This window comes from Ranitomeya variabilis, chromosome 2, assembly GCF_051348905.1.
Source record: "Ranitomeya variabilis isolate aRanVar5 chromosome 2, aRanVar5.hap1, whole genome shotgun sequence".
NCBI lineage: Eukaryota > Metazoa > Chordata > Amphibia > Anura > Dendrobatidae > Ranitomeya > Ranitomeya variabilis.
In genome coordinates, this window is record NC_135233.1 from 1,047,418,432 (window position 1) to 1,047,434,254 (window position 15,823).

A 15,823-nucleotide genomic window follows, 5' to 3' on the forward strand; every position below is an offset into this window, starting at 1 on the left:
CTGTCTTTTATGGATCTAACCACACCCAGGAACCCATCACATGATTAGACATGTGGTTCTGATATCACCACAGGTCCTGAAACACACATAGATAGGCATGGTTATGCCCCTTACTCAGGGGTGAGGTATATGGATAGCCAGACCCTCCCATCTCTCATAGCTACCCGTATCCCGGACCCAAGTACACCAAACAATTCCTTATTGCTTTATGTGCATTAAAGAAAACACTCCGGGTTACATCACAGTGACAAGCCTTCTCTGTGACACATACCTCCCGTCGACTATACAACCTTTAGCCACGCTACAATATATATATATATGTATATATATATATATCCCCCATCCTGGTATATATGTCCCTCATCCTGGTATATATATCACCATCCTGGTATATGTCCCTTATACTGGGCCCCATCCTGGTATATACTGCATAATCCATATCCTGGGCCCATACTAGTATATACATATATATCCCCCATCCTGGTATATGTTCATTATCAAACTTTGTGGTATATGCCCGTTTAGTTGAAGGGAAAATTTGCACCTTTATTTCCAAGGGTCATAACTTTATAACAGAGGTGCACTAAAGAACAACAAAAACTGTTTTCAGGTAAGATGTGTAGGGACAATTGGTGTGGATACTCAGTTTAAAATTTAAAAATCCAGTGAAAGGTTCTCTTTAAGTGTAGCCCTTATGCTACTAAGGATACTAATGAAACCCTGAGGCCACTGATGTAGATATTGTGACTTGAAGCTCTTGAATCCCCAATGCAAACTGGTAAACGTTACCAATAAATGTAATGAACTAACAAAACGATTCTCCAATGGCAGGTGTACTGTAGGTCCTGAAATAGTTAGGTCATTTGGGACACACAGATTTCATTCATTGCATGCCAACAGCCGTGAAATGCCAAGTATGTACATTTTTAAAAACTTTTAAATGTCTTCATTTTTGAAGGAGCAAGAGGAGTGATTTCAACTTTCATATCTTTTATATTTCATTTTTTATTTCTTACTTTATTTTTTAAATCCCCTGAGGGAACTTGAACCTGTGTGGGTATGTGCACAGGTTGAGGATTTGCATCTGGAATATTTTGTGCGGATTCTGCATCTCTTGGCAGAAAATGCAGGTGGGGATTTGATGCGGTTTTTATGCGGATTTTCTGCGGATTTTGTGGGGATTTCTTGCGTGTTTTACCCCTGCGGATTTCTATAATAGAATGGGTGCAAAAACGCTGCAGATCCGCACAAAAGAAGTGACATGCTACTTCTTTTAATCCGCAGCTTTTCCTTGCAGATTTTTCCGCACCATTAGCACAGCATTTTTTTCCATTGATTTACATTGTACTGTAAATCACTTGCGGATGTGCAGCGTTTCTGCACGGAAAAAAATGCTGCGGATCCGCAGGAAATCTGCAACGTGTGCACATAGCCTGATAGTTTTAGTGCTTATATTATATACTGCAATATAACAGCCTGTACAACAGCCATGACATTTACGGAGTGCCTTCAGGAGGCTCCTTGCTGCGATGGTAACTCATCGATGTTCCCACACACTGGCAATGGCACATTTAAAGGGAACCTGTCACCTGAATTTGGCGGGGCCAGTTTTGGGTCATATGGGCGGGGTTTTCGGGTGTTTGATTCACCCTTTCCTTACCCGCTGGCTGCATGCTGGCCGCAATATTGGATTGAAGTTCATTCTCTGTCCTCCGGAGTACACGCCTGCGCAAGGCAATATTGTACATGTGATGGGGTCTAAGCTTGAGAAAATCTCACTGGAGCTGAAACATATCACAAGTTAATAAAAGTGTCCCATTTCCTACCCTCAGAATGTCATGGGCCGAGGGGGTGACAGCTTAGTCGTCCAGTCAGATGCGGGGGCATGCTGGGCTGTCAGTGTGTTTATTGTTTCTTACAGGTGCTCACTGTTTCTTATTGATTCCGTGCTACTTAGTTGAGCTCTCACCCCAGATCTCTGCCAATTGTAGCATTCACTCTGGGGTGCTATTTGCCTGGTTCTGAGCTCTGTTCATTGATTTATTGCTGCCTGACTTTGGACCTGATTTTGACTATCCGCTTGCTCAACCCCTCTGTTCTGATCCGCTTTTTTCCTGGTATTCTGACTTTGTGACCTGATTTTGCCTATGTCTTTGCCCTTTTGCTTATGACATGCTCTCTTGGTATCTGACCCAGCAATGTTTCACTATCCTGCCTTATGGTTTGTACGTGAACAGTGACTAGTGTTACAAAAAGGTTAATTGCACTGGATGTGCAACCTCATCCTCCGTATCTGTCTCATAAAATCACTCTAGATAGGAGATTGGAGTATATTTGAGCTAAATTTATTAGTCTATTTAAAAAATCACAATTCATAAAAATGCCCAAAATACCCAGAAACAACAAATTATGGCTATAATGATGAACATAAAACATAAAAAAACACAGGTGAACATGAAACATAGACTTCAAAAAAGAAGCAAATGAAAAACAGGTGAAACACCTCAAAAAGTAGACAAAAAAAAGAACAAATGCAATAATGAATTGGGACTTATATGGGCATAAAAAATACTCTTAGATCTTCTGACAGTGAAATCTCTATCTAATGACACCTTTTTAATATCAAACTTTACAATAGGATAAAAGAATGATACAATATATAGCTCTGGCAAAAATTAAGAGACCACCACATCAAAACCCTGTCATAGGCAGCCCAATGTCCACACCTGAACCCCATTGAAAATGGATAGTCACAAGCCATCAAACACAGAAGAAGTGCTTAAATTATTGTGCCAGGACCAGTGTGAAAGACTGTGAATTTCTGAACTCTTCCAGAGTTAAAACATTAGTATTGTTGTTTCTAAATTATTATGAACTTGTTTTCTTTTCATTATTTGAGGTCTGAAAGCACTGGGTTTTTTAAAAAATTTTGACCATTTCTCCTTTTCAGAAAAAAAATACAAAATTTATTGCTTGGAAACTCGGAGACATGTTGTCAGTAGTTTATAGAATAAAAGAAACATGTACACATTTTACTCAAAAATATACCTATAAAGAGAAAAATCAGACAAACTGTACATTTTGCAGTGGTCTCTTAATTATTGCCAGAGCGCTCTCTCTCTCTCTCTCTCTCTCTCTCTCTCTCTCTCTCTCTCTCTCTCTATATATATATATATATATATATATATATATATATATATATATATATATATATATACAGTTAGGTCCATATATATTTGGACAGAGACAACATTTTTCTCATTTTGGTTATAGACATTACCACAATTAATTTTAAACAAAACAATTCAGATGCAGTTGAAGTTCAGACGTTCAGCTTTCATTTGAGGGTATCCATATTAAAATTGGATGAAGAGTTTAGGAGTTTCAGCTCCTTAACATGTGCCACCCTGTTTTTAAAGGGACCAAAAGTAATTGGACAATTGACTCCAAGGCTATTTCATGGACAGGTGTGGGCAATCCCTTCATTATGTCATTCTCAATTAAGCAGATAAAAGGTCTGGAGCTGATTTGAGGTGTGGTGCTTGCATTTGGAAGGTTTTCCTATGAAGTAAACATGCGGTCAAAAGCGCTCTCCATGCAGGTGAAACAAGCCATCCTTAAGCTCTGAAAACAGAAAAAACACATCCGAGAAATTGCTACAATATTAGGAGTGGCAAAATGTACAGTTTGGTACATCCTGAGAAAGAAAGAAAGCACTGGTGAACTCATCAATGCAAAAAGACCTGGGCGCCCACGGAAGACAACAGTGGTGGGTGATCGCAGAATAATCTCCATAGTGAAGAGAAACCCCTTCACAACAGCCAACCAAGTGACCAACACTCTCCAGGAGGTCGGCGTATCAATATCCAAATCTACCATAAAGAGAAGACTGCATGAAAGTAAATACAGAGGGTTCACTGCACGGTGCAAGCCACTCATAAGTGTCAAAAATAAAAAGGCTAGACTGGACTTTGCTATAAAACATCCAAAAAAGGCAGCACAGTTCAGGAAGAACATTCTATGGACAGATGAAACCAAGATCAACCTCTACCAGAATGATGGAAAGAGAAAAGTATGTTGAAGGCGTGGTACAGCTCATGATCCAAAGCATACCACATCATATGTAAAACACAGCGGAGGCAGTGTGATGGCTTGGGCATGCATGGCTGCCAGTGGCACTGGGTCACTAGTGTTTATTGATGATGTGACACAGGACAGAAGCAGCAGAATGAATTCTGAGGTATTCAGAGACATACTGTGTGCTCAGATCCAGCCAAATGCAGCAAAACTGATTGGTCGTCGTTTCATACTACAGATGGACAATGGCCCAAAACATAAAGCCAAAGCAACCCAGGAGTTTATTAAAGCAAAGAAGTGGAATATTATTGAATGGCCAAGTCAGTCACCTGATCTCAACCCAATTGAGCATGCATTTTACTTGTTAAAGACTAAACTTCAGACAGAAAGGCCCACAAACAAACAGCAACTGAAAACCACCGCAGTCAAGGCCTGGCAGAGCATCAAAAAGGAGGAAACACAGCGTCTGGTGATGTCCATGAGTTCAAGACTTCAGGCAGTCATTCCCAACGAAGGGTTTTCAGCCAAGTATTAAAAATGAACATTTTATTTAAAATTATTGAATCTGTCCAATTACTTTTGGTCCCTTTAAAAACAGGGTGGCACATATTAAGGAGCTGAAACTCCTAAACCCTTCAACCAATTTTAATGTGGATACCCTCAAATGAAAGCTGAAAGTCTGAACTTCAACTGCATCTGAATTGTTTTGTTTAAAATTCATTGTGGTAATGTCTATAACCAAAATGAGAAAAATGTTGTCTCTGTCCAAATATATATGGACCTAACTGTATATATATACATATACACACTGCTCAAAAAAATAAAGGGAAAACAAACAACAGAATATAACTTCAAGTAAATCAAACTTCTGTGAAATCAAACTGACCACTTAGGAAGTAACACTGATTGACAATGAATTTCACATGCTGTTGTGCAAATGGAATAGACATGTTTTGGTCACTTTTGGATGTTCGTTGTGCTTTCACACTCATGGTAGCAGGAGATGGACTCTACAACCCACACAAGTGGCTCAGGTAGTGCAGCTCATCCAGTATGGCACATCAATGTGAGCTGTGGCAAGAAAGTTTGCTGTGTCTGCCAGCGTAGTGTCCAGAGGCTGGAGGCACTACCAGGAGACAGGCCAGTACACCAGGAGACATGGAAGGGCCCATAGGAGGGCAACAATAAAGCAGCAGGACCGCTACTTCATCCTTTGTGTAAGGAGGAACAGGAGGAGCACTGTCAGAGCCAAGCAAAATGACCTCCAGCAGGCTACAAATGTGCATGTGTCTACACAAATGGTAAGAAACTCACTCCATGAGGATGGTCTGAGGGCCCGATGTCCACAGATAGGGGATGTGCATTTGCCACAGAACCAGGATTGGCAAATTCGCCACTGGAGACCTGTGCTCTTCACAGATAAAGGTTCACACTGAGCACATGTGATAGAGTTTGGAGATGCCATGGAGAGCGATCTGCTGCCTGCAACATCCTTCAGCATGACCGGTTTGGCAGTGGGTCAGTAATGGTGTGGGGTGGCATTTCTTTGGAGGGCCGCACAGCCCCCCATGCGCTCGCCAGAGGTAGCCTGACTGCCATTAGGTACCGAGATGAGATCCTCAGACCCCTTGTGAGACCATATGCTGGTGCGGTTGGCCCTGGGTTCCTCCTAATGCAGGACAATGTCAGACCTCATGTGGCTGGAGTGTGTAGGCAGTTCCTGCAAGATTAAGGTATTGAAGTTAAGGACTCGCCTGCCCGTTCCCCAGACCTGAATCCGATTGAACACATCTGGGACATCATGTCTCGCTCCATACATCAATGTCACATTGCACCACAGACTGTCCAGGAGTTGGTGGGTGCTTTAGTCCAGGTCAGGGAGAAGATCCCTCAGGAGACCATCCGCCACCTCATCAGGAGCATGCCCAGGCATTGTAGGGAGGTCATACAGGCACGTGGAGGTCACACACACTAGTGAGCATCATTTCCTTGTCTTGAGGCATTTCCACTGAAGTTGGATCAGCCTGCAATTTGATTTTCCACTTTGATTTTGAGCATCATTCCAACTCCAGACCTCCATGGGATATTTACATTGATCATTTTTAGGTTTTACTGTTCTCAACACATTCCACTATATAATGAATAAAGATTTACAACTGGAATATTTCATTCAGTGATATCTAGGATGTGGGATTTTAGTGTTCCCTTTATTTTTTTGAGCAATGTATACATACATGTACACTGCTCAAAAAAGAAAGGAAACAATAAAATAACTAGTGTTGAGCATTCCGATACTGCAAATATCGGGTATCGACCGATATTCACTGTATCGGAATTCCGATACCGAGTTCCGATATTTTTGGGATATCGGAAATCGGAATCGGTATCCATATTCATGTAAAAAATAAAGAATAAAAATAAAAAATATGGATATACTCACCCACCGACGGCCCCTGGCCCCGGCAGCCTCCGTTCCTAAGAATGCAATGAGTGTAGGACCTGTGATGACATCGCGGTCTTGTGATTGGTCGCGTGACCGCTCATGTGACCGCTCATGTGACCGCGACGTTATCGAAGATCCTTCACTCACTGCATTCTTAGGAACGGAGGCTGCCAGTTGCACCGCTGAGAGCCAGAGGCCGTCCGAGGGTGAATATATCCATATTTTTTATTTTTATTCTTTATTTTTTATATGAATATGGATCCCAGGGCCTGAAGGAGAGTTTCCTCTCCTTCAGACCCTGGGAACCATCCAGGATCGCTCCCTATTACGTTCCGATATTTGTGTCCCATTGACTTGTATTGGTATCGGTATCGGCGATATCCGATATTTTTTGGATATCGGCTGATCCAATCCGATACCGATACTTTCAAATATCGGAAGGTATCGCTCAACACTAAAAATAACACATCCTAGATTTTCCTGAATGAAATATTCCAGTTGCAAATTTATTTTCATTACATAGTGGAATGTGTTAATAAACTTGAGAACAATAAAACATAGAAATGATCAATGTAAATCAAAATGTATATCCCATGGATGTCTGGATTTGGAATTATGCTCAAAATCAAAGTGGAAAATCAAATTGCAGGCTGATCCAACTTCAGTGGAAATGCCTCAAAACAAGGAAATGATGCCCAGTAGTGTGTGTGACCTCCACGTGCCTGTATGACCTCACTACAATGCCTGGGCATGCTCCTGATGAGGCGGCAGATGTTCTCCTTAGGGATATCTTGCCAGACTTGAATTCAACTCTTGGATAGTCTGTGGCGCAACATGGCGTTTGAGGATGAAATGAGATAGGATGTCCCAGATGTGCTCGATTGTATTCAGGTCTGGGGAATGGGCAGGTTAGTCTATTTTATCAATGCCTTCATCAAGCAGGAACTGCAGACACATTTCAGCCACATGAGGCCTAGCATTGTCTTGCAATCAGAAGGAACCGAGAAAGAACCCAGGGCCCATTGCACCTGCATATGGTCTCACAAAAGGCCTGAAGATCTTATTCCGGCACCTTATGGCAGTCAATCTGTAGGATGGGGCCAGGGCTGTAGTCATGGCCGACTGTAATCCCTGTATCACCTGCTGGCCCCTTCCCTTGTGAGTACCTCGGTGCTGCTCCTCTACACCATCTGGGTTCTCCCGGTACGGGGTTATTTCCTCTGCAGACGGTTCCACAAATAAAGAGTCACAGTCCAGCTTCACTTTAACTTCAACTCTTTTACTCAGCACGACATCATCTAGAGCACAATCAATCACAGCAATTGGCAACACTTTCTCTTGCCTCTTCTCTCTGCCGCTAAGCCTGTCCTCGGGATGGACTGCATCCTCCAGTCCCTCAGTGTCCTCAATGCCCAGAATTTCTGCTTCTCATGGGGGTATTCTCTGCCATTTCGCACCGATCCTAAGAATAGCATCCCTTGCAAAAATCTGCCACATGTTGGATTACTTGCTCTCATTCTGCTTAGCCTTCTTCCTCAGTGCTACAGCCACAGTCACTCTGCGTGGGCTAGCTGTTCTGCTGCTGTACTTTCTCCTGTGCTCTGGCCCCTGGACGCTAGATGCTGGGCCCACTCTTCTTGCAACGTCATGTGGCCTGATGTTGCTCAGGGCTAGACAGACCTAGTGAGCTACACGGGCGCCCTAGCCCCAACTGACTAAAACCGGGAAGACGTCTCTAACTTATCCCACCATGCCCCTCCTACGTTAACTATATCTTATCTTAACTATCTCTAAGTTATAAGGCTAACCCTCCAATTCCCCCATCTAGTGGACAATTTGAGGTACTACTCCCCTTAGCACTATACCTTCAACTGGTGACCGGCCCGGGGTACTAACTTTCCCTAAAATGCAATGAATGTGTAAAACATCTTAACAATCAGTCTTATCTATACACAGAGTAATACACTTTATGTGTAACAATACTCGTATACCATACTGGTAATACACTTAACTATGTAGCAGTACCATGGTTTATATATGTGTCAATTATATGTAAACAAATAACCTTTGGCAAAACATAAATACAGTTTATCATCTCCCCTACAAAGGTACCTCTGGTTAGCACATAGGGGGCTGTGCAGCCCTCCAAAGAAATGCCTCCCCATACCATTATTGAGCAAACAGGTCATGATGAAGGATGTTGCAGGCAGCAGAATGTTCTCCGTGGCATCTCCAGACTCCATCACATGTGCTCAGTGTAACCCTATTCTCATCCGTGAAAAGAGCATAGGGTGCCAATGTCAAATCTATCAATCTTGTTGTCCTCTAGCAAATTAGCAAATTAGCAAATGCCAATAGCCCTGCATGGTGTTGGGCTGCAAGCTCAACACCCACTTGTGAACGTCAGGCACTCATACACATGGATGTTAGTGACCTGCTGAAGGTCATTTTGCAGGGCTCTGGCACCGCTCCTCCTGTTCCTCCTTGCACAAAGGAGGAGGTAGCGGTCCTGCTGATGAGACGTTGCCCCCCCCTACAGCCTTCTCTACATCTCCTGGTGTACTAGCCTGTCTCCTGGTATCTGGTCCATGCTCTGGACACCATGCTGACAGACACAGCTACCCTTCTTACAAAAGATTGTATTAATGTGTCATCCTGGATGAACTACACTATCTGAGCAACTTCTGTAGACACCACCTCATGCTACTATTCAGTATCCCTAGGGGTGAGAGCAATGTTAAAATGCAAAAGTGATCAAAACAACAGCCAAAAAGGATGAGAACAGAGAAATGGTTTGTGGCCACCCCTGCAGAACCACTCCTTTCTATCTGTTGTCGGTTCCATTTGCACAACAGCAGGAGAAACTGACTCACAATCGGTGTTGCTTCATAACTGGACAGGTCGATTTCACAAATCTGTGATTGACTTGGAGTTGCATAGTGTTGTTTAAGTGTTCCCTATATTTTTTAGAGCAGCAGATATGTATACTTATATACAAGTGCTTCTCACTAAATTAGAATATCATTAAACAGTTAATTTATTTAAATTCTTCAAGACAAAAAGTGAAACTCATATATTCTATAGAGTCATTACAAACAGAGTGATCTATTTCAAGTGTTTATTTCTGTTAATGTTGATGATTATGGCTTACAGCCAATGAAAACCCAAAAGTCATTATCTCAGTTGTTGTGAATTTGGATTCTGGGCTCCCCCGGTGGCTACTGGTGGAATTGAACTGGTGTTCATCTTCTCTGTTCACCTGTTCCCATCAAGATGTGGGAGTCGCTATATAACCTTGCTGCTCTGTTAGTTGCTTGCCGGTCAACAATGTTATCAGAAGCCTCTCTGTGCTTGTTCCTGCTCCTAGACAACTACTAGATAAGTTGGACTCTTGTCCATGTTTGTTTTTTGCATTTTTGTTCCAGTTCACAGCTGAAGTTTCGTTACTGTGTCTGGAAAGCTCTTGTGAACAGGAATTGCCACTCTGGTGTTATGAGTTAATGCCAGAGTTTTAAAGTAATTTCTGGATGGTGTTTTGATAGGGTTTTCAGCTGACCTTGAAAGTGTCCTTTCTGTCTTCTGCTATGTAGTAAGTGGACCTCAAATTTGCTAAACCTATTTTCATACTACGTTTGTTATTTCATCTTAATTCACCGCCAATACATGTGGGGGGCCTCTGTCTCCTTTCGGGGTATTTCTCTAGAGGTGAGCTAGGACTAATATTTTCCTCTGCTAGCATTATTTAGTCCTCCGGCTGGTGCTGGGCATCTAGAATCAACGTAGGCATGCTACCCGGCCACTGCTAGTTGTGCGTTAGGTTTAGTTCATGGTCAGCTTAGTTCCCATCTTCCAAGAGCTAGTTCCTATATATGCTTATGCTATGTTCTCTTGCCATTGAGAACATGACAGTTTGACCGGCCCACTAAAGGGTTAAAATCCTTGGCTGAGAAAGGAGAGAAATAAGAAGTCTGCTGAGAATTTTTTTTTTTTTTTTTTCTCCTTCTAATCTTTGAATGGCTCTGTGTCCACCTGTTTGTAATGGATCTTCAGAGTGTAACTGCAGGTTTGAATAATTTCGCCACGAAGGTACAAAATTTGCAAGACTTTGTTTGTCATGCACCTGTATCTGAGCCGAGAATTCCTTTGCCGGAATTTTTCTCGGGGAATAGATCTGGGTTTCAGAATTTTCGAAATAATTGCAAATTATTTTTGTCCCTGAAATTTCGCTCTGCCGGAGACCCTGCACAGCAGGTCAGGATTGTGATTTCCTTGCTCCGGGGCGAACCTCAAGACTGGGCTTTTTCATTGACACCAGGGGATCCTGCGTTGCTCAATGTGGATGCGTTTTTTCTGGCCTTGGGGTTGCTTTATGACGAACCTCATTTGGAGCTTCAGGCAGAAAAAACTTTGATGTCCCTATCTCAGGGGCAAGATGAAGCGGAAATTTACTGTCAAAGATTCCGTAAATGGTCTGTGCTTACTCAGTGGAATGAGTGCGCCCTGGCGGCGACTTTCAGAGAGGGTCTCTCTGATGCCATTAAGGATGTTATGGTGGGGTTCCCTGTGCCTGCGGGTCTGAATGAGTCCATGACAATGGCTATTCAGATCGATAGGCGTTTGCGGGAGCGCAAACCAGTGCACCATCTGGCGGTGTCCACTGAGAAGTCGCCAGAGAGTATGCAGTGTGATAGAATTCTGTCCCGAAGCGAGCGGCAGAATTTTAGACGGAAAAATGGGTTGTGTTTCTATTGTGGTGATTCTACTCATGTTATATCAGCATGCTCTAAGCGCACTAAAAAGCTTGATAAATCTGTTTCCATTTGCACCTTACCGTCTAAGTTTATTCTATCTGTGACCCTGATTTGCTCTTTGTCATCTATTACCACGGACGCCTATGTCGACTCTGGCGCCGCTTTGAGTCTTATGGATTGGTCCTTTGCCAAACGCTGTGGGTATGATTTAGAGCCTTTGGAGACTCTTATTCCTCTGAAGGGGATTGACTCCACCCCATTGGCTAATAATAAACCACAATACTGGACACAAGTAACTATGCGTATTAATCCGGATCACCAGGAGATTATTCGCTTTCTGGTGCTGCATAATCTACATGATGATTTGGTGCTAGGATTGCCTTGGCTGCAATCTCACAACCCAGTCCTCGACTGGAAAGCTATGTCTGTGTTGAGCTGGGGATGTAAGGGGGCTCATGGGGATGTACCTGTGGTTTCCATTTCATCATCTATTCCCTCAGAAATTCCTGAGTTCCTGTCTGACTATCGTGACGTCTTTGAAGAATCCAAGCTTGGTTCATTACCTCCGCACCGAGAGTGCGATTGTGCCATAGATTTAATCCCGGGTAGTAAATACCCAAAGGGTCGTTTATTTAATCTGTCTGTGCCTGAACATGCTGCTATGCGAGAATATATAAAGGAGTCCTTGGAAAAGGGACATATTCGTCCATCGTCATCTCCCTTAGGAGCCGGTTTTTTCTTTGTGTCAAAAAAAGACGGCTCTTTGAGACCATGTATCGATTATCGGCTTTTGAATAAAATCACTGTAAAATATCAATACCCATTGCCGTTGCTGACTGATTTGTTTGCTCGCATAAAGGGGGCCAAGTGGTTCTCTAAGATTGACCTTCGTGGGGCGTATAATTTGGTGCGAATCAGGCAGGGGGATGAGTGGAAAACCGCATTTAATACGCCCGAGGGCCACTTTGAGTATTTAGTGATGCCTTTTGGTCTTACAAATGCTCCGTCAGTTTTCCAGTCCTTTATGCATGATATTTTTCGCGATTATTTGGATAAATTTATGATTGTGTATCTGGATGATATTCTGATTTTTTCGGATGACTGGGACTCTCATGTCCAGCAAGTCAGGAGGGTTTTCCAGGTTTTGCGGTCTAATTCTTTGTGTGTGAAGGGTTCTAAGTGTGTTTTTGGGGTACAGAGGATTTCCTTTTTGGGATATATTTTTTCTCCCTCTTCCATTGAAATGGATCCTGTCAAGGTTCAAGCTATTTGTGATTGGACGCAGCCCTCTTCTCTTAAGAGTCTTCAGAAATTTTTGGGCTTTGCTAACTTTTATCGTCGATTTATTGCTGGTTTTTCGGATATTGCTAAGCCATTGACCGATTTGACTAAGAAGGGTGCTGATGTTGCTGATTGGTCCCCTGACGCTGTGGAGGCCTTTCGGGAGCTTAAGCGCCGTTTTTCCTCTGCCCCTGTGTTGCGTCAGCCTGATGTTGCTCTACCTTTTCAGGTTGAGGTCGACGCTTCTGAGATCGGAGCTGGGGCAGTGTTGTCGCAGAAAAGTTCTGACTGCTCCGTGATGAGGCCTTGTGCCTTCTTTTCCCGTAAATTTTCACCCGCTGAGCGGAATTATGATGTTGGGAATCGGGAGCTTTTGGCCATGAAGTGGGCTTTTGAGGAGTGGCGCCATTGGCTTGAGGGGGCCAGACATCAGGTGGTGGTATTGACTGACCACAAAAACTTGATTTATCTTGAGACCGCCAGGCGCCTGAATCCTAGACAGGCGCGCTGGTCATTATTTTTCTCTCGGTTTAATTTTGTGGTGTCATACCTACCGGGTTCTAAGAATGTTAAGGCGGATGCCCTTTCTAGGAGTTTTGAGCCTGACTCGCCTGGTAACTCTGAGCCCACAGGTATCCTTAAGGATGGAGTGGTATTGTCAGCCGTTTCTCCAGACCTGCGGCGGGCCTTGCAGGAGTTTCAGGCGGATAGACCGGATCGTTGCCCACCTGATAAACTGTTTGTTCCTGATGATTGGACCAGTAGAGTCATCTCTGAGGTTCATTCTTCTGCGTTGGCAGGTCATCCTGGCATTTTTGGTACCAGGGATTTGGTGGCAAGGTCCTTCTGGTGGCCTTCCCTGTCACGAGATGTGCGAGGCTTTGTGCAGTCTTGTGACGTTTGTGCTCGGGCCAAGCCTTGTTGCTCTCGGGCTAGTGGATTATTGTTGCCCTTGCCTATTCCTAAGAGGCCTTGGACGCACATCTCGATGGATTTTATTTCAGATCTGCCTGTTTCTCAGAAGATGTCTGTCATCTGGGTGGTGTGTGACCGTTTCTCTAAGATGGTCCATTTGGTTCCTCTGCCCAAGTTGCCTTCTTCTTCCGAGTTGGTTCCTCTGTTTTTTCAAAATGTTGTTCGTTCGCATGGTATTCCTGAGAATATCATTTCTGACAGAGGGACCCAATTCGTGTCTAGATTTTGGCGGGCATTCTGTGCTAGGATGGGCATAGATTTATCTTTTTCGTCCGCTTTCCATCCTCAGACGAATGGCCAGACCGAGCGGACTAATCAGACCCTGGAGACATATCTGAGGTGTTTTGTGTCTTCTGACCAGGATGATTGGGTTGCTTTTTTGCCATTGGCGGAGTTCGCTCTCAATAATCGGGCCAGCTCTGCCACTTTGGTGTCCCCGTTTTTCTGTAATTCGGGGTTTCATCCTCGATTTTCCTCTGGTCAGGTGGAAACTTCGGATTGTCCTGGAGTGGATGCTGTGGTGGAGAGATTGCATCAGATCTGGGGGCAGGTGGTGGACAATTTGAGGTTGTCCCAGGAGAAGACTCAGCTTTTTGCCAACCGCCACCGTCGTGTTGGTCCTCGGCTTTGTGTTGGGGATTTGGTGTGGTTGTCTTCTCGTTTTGTCCCTATGAGGGTCTCTTCTCCTAAGTTTAAGCCTCGGTTCATCGGCCCGTATAAGATATTGGAGATTCTTAACCCTGTTTCCTTCCGTTTGGACCTCCCTGCATCCTTTTCTATTCATAACGTTTTTCATCGGTCATTATTGCGCAGGTATGAGGTACCGGTTGTGCCTTCCGTTGAGCCTCCTGCTCCGGTGTTGGTTGAGGGTGAGTTGGAGTACATTGTGGAGAAAATCTTAGACTCTCGTGTTTCCAGACGGAGACTCCAGTATCTGGTCAAGTGGAAGGGATACGGCCAGGAGGATTATTCTTGGGTGAATGCATCTGATGTTCATGCCTCTAATCTGGTTCGTGCCTTTCATAGGGCCCATCCTGATCGCCCTGGTGGTTCTGGTGAGGGTTCGGTGCCCCCTCCTTGAGGGGGGGGTACTGTTGTGAATTTGGATTCTGGGCTCCCCCGGTGGCTACTGGTGGAATTGAACTGGTGTTCATCTTCTCTGTTCACCTGTTCCCATCAAGATGTGGGAGTCGCTATATAACCTTGCTGCTCTGTTAGTTGCTTGCCGGTCAACAATGTTATCAGAAGCCTCTCTGTGCTTGTTCCTGCTCCTAGACAACTACTAGATAAGTTGAACTCTTGTCCATGTTTGTTTTTTGCATTTTTGTTCCAGTTCACAGCTGAAGTTTCGTTACTGTGTCTGGAAAGCTCTTGTGAACAGGAATTGCCACTCTGGTGTTATGAGTTAATGCCAGAGTTTTAAAGTAATTTCTGGATGGTGTTTTGATAGGGTTTTCAGCTGACCTTGAAAGTGTCCTTTCTGTCTTCTGCTATGTAGTAAGTGGACCTCAAATTTGCTAAACCTATTTTCATACTACGTTTGTTATTTCATCTTAATTCACCGCCAATACATGTGGGGGGCCTCTGTCTCCTTTCGGGGTATTTCTCTAGAGGTGAGCTAGGACTAATATTTTCCTCTGCTAGCATTATTTAGTCCTCCGGCTGGTGCTGGGCATCTAGAATCAACGTAGGCATGCTACCCGGCCACTGCTAGTTGTGCGTTAGGTTTAGTTCATGGTCAGCTTAGTTCCCATCTTCCAAGAGCTAGTTCCTATATATGCTTATGCTATGTTCTCTTGCCATTGAGAACATGACACTCAGTATATTAGAATACTTGATAACACCAGCTTGAAAAATGATTTTAAAATCTGAAATGTTGGCCTACTGAAATGTATGTTCAGTAAATGCACTTAGCACTTGGTTTGGGCTCCTTTTGCATCAATTACTGCATCAATGCAGCTTAGCATATTTCCGATCCGAGTGTGATCCATCAAAACATTGAATCATACCACGACTAATGTTATGGGACCAACCTTTTGATTACTTACATAATACTTTGCTGTGTTCAGCATACCAATGTCTTATTGGCTGTCAGTGTAAAACATGGCATAAAGTCATGGCAGTCCCAGGGTGCTCTGTTGGGCATTGTTACCCTGCGACCTCACCACGTGAGAGCTCATAGGATTATAGATGAAGACCCTTTACTTTATTTAAGATCATAAAATTCCTTGGGCAAAAGCGCCATTCTAAGAGTGAATCGGCCGATGTCGCATTGATCTCTGACCTTGGCCATTAC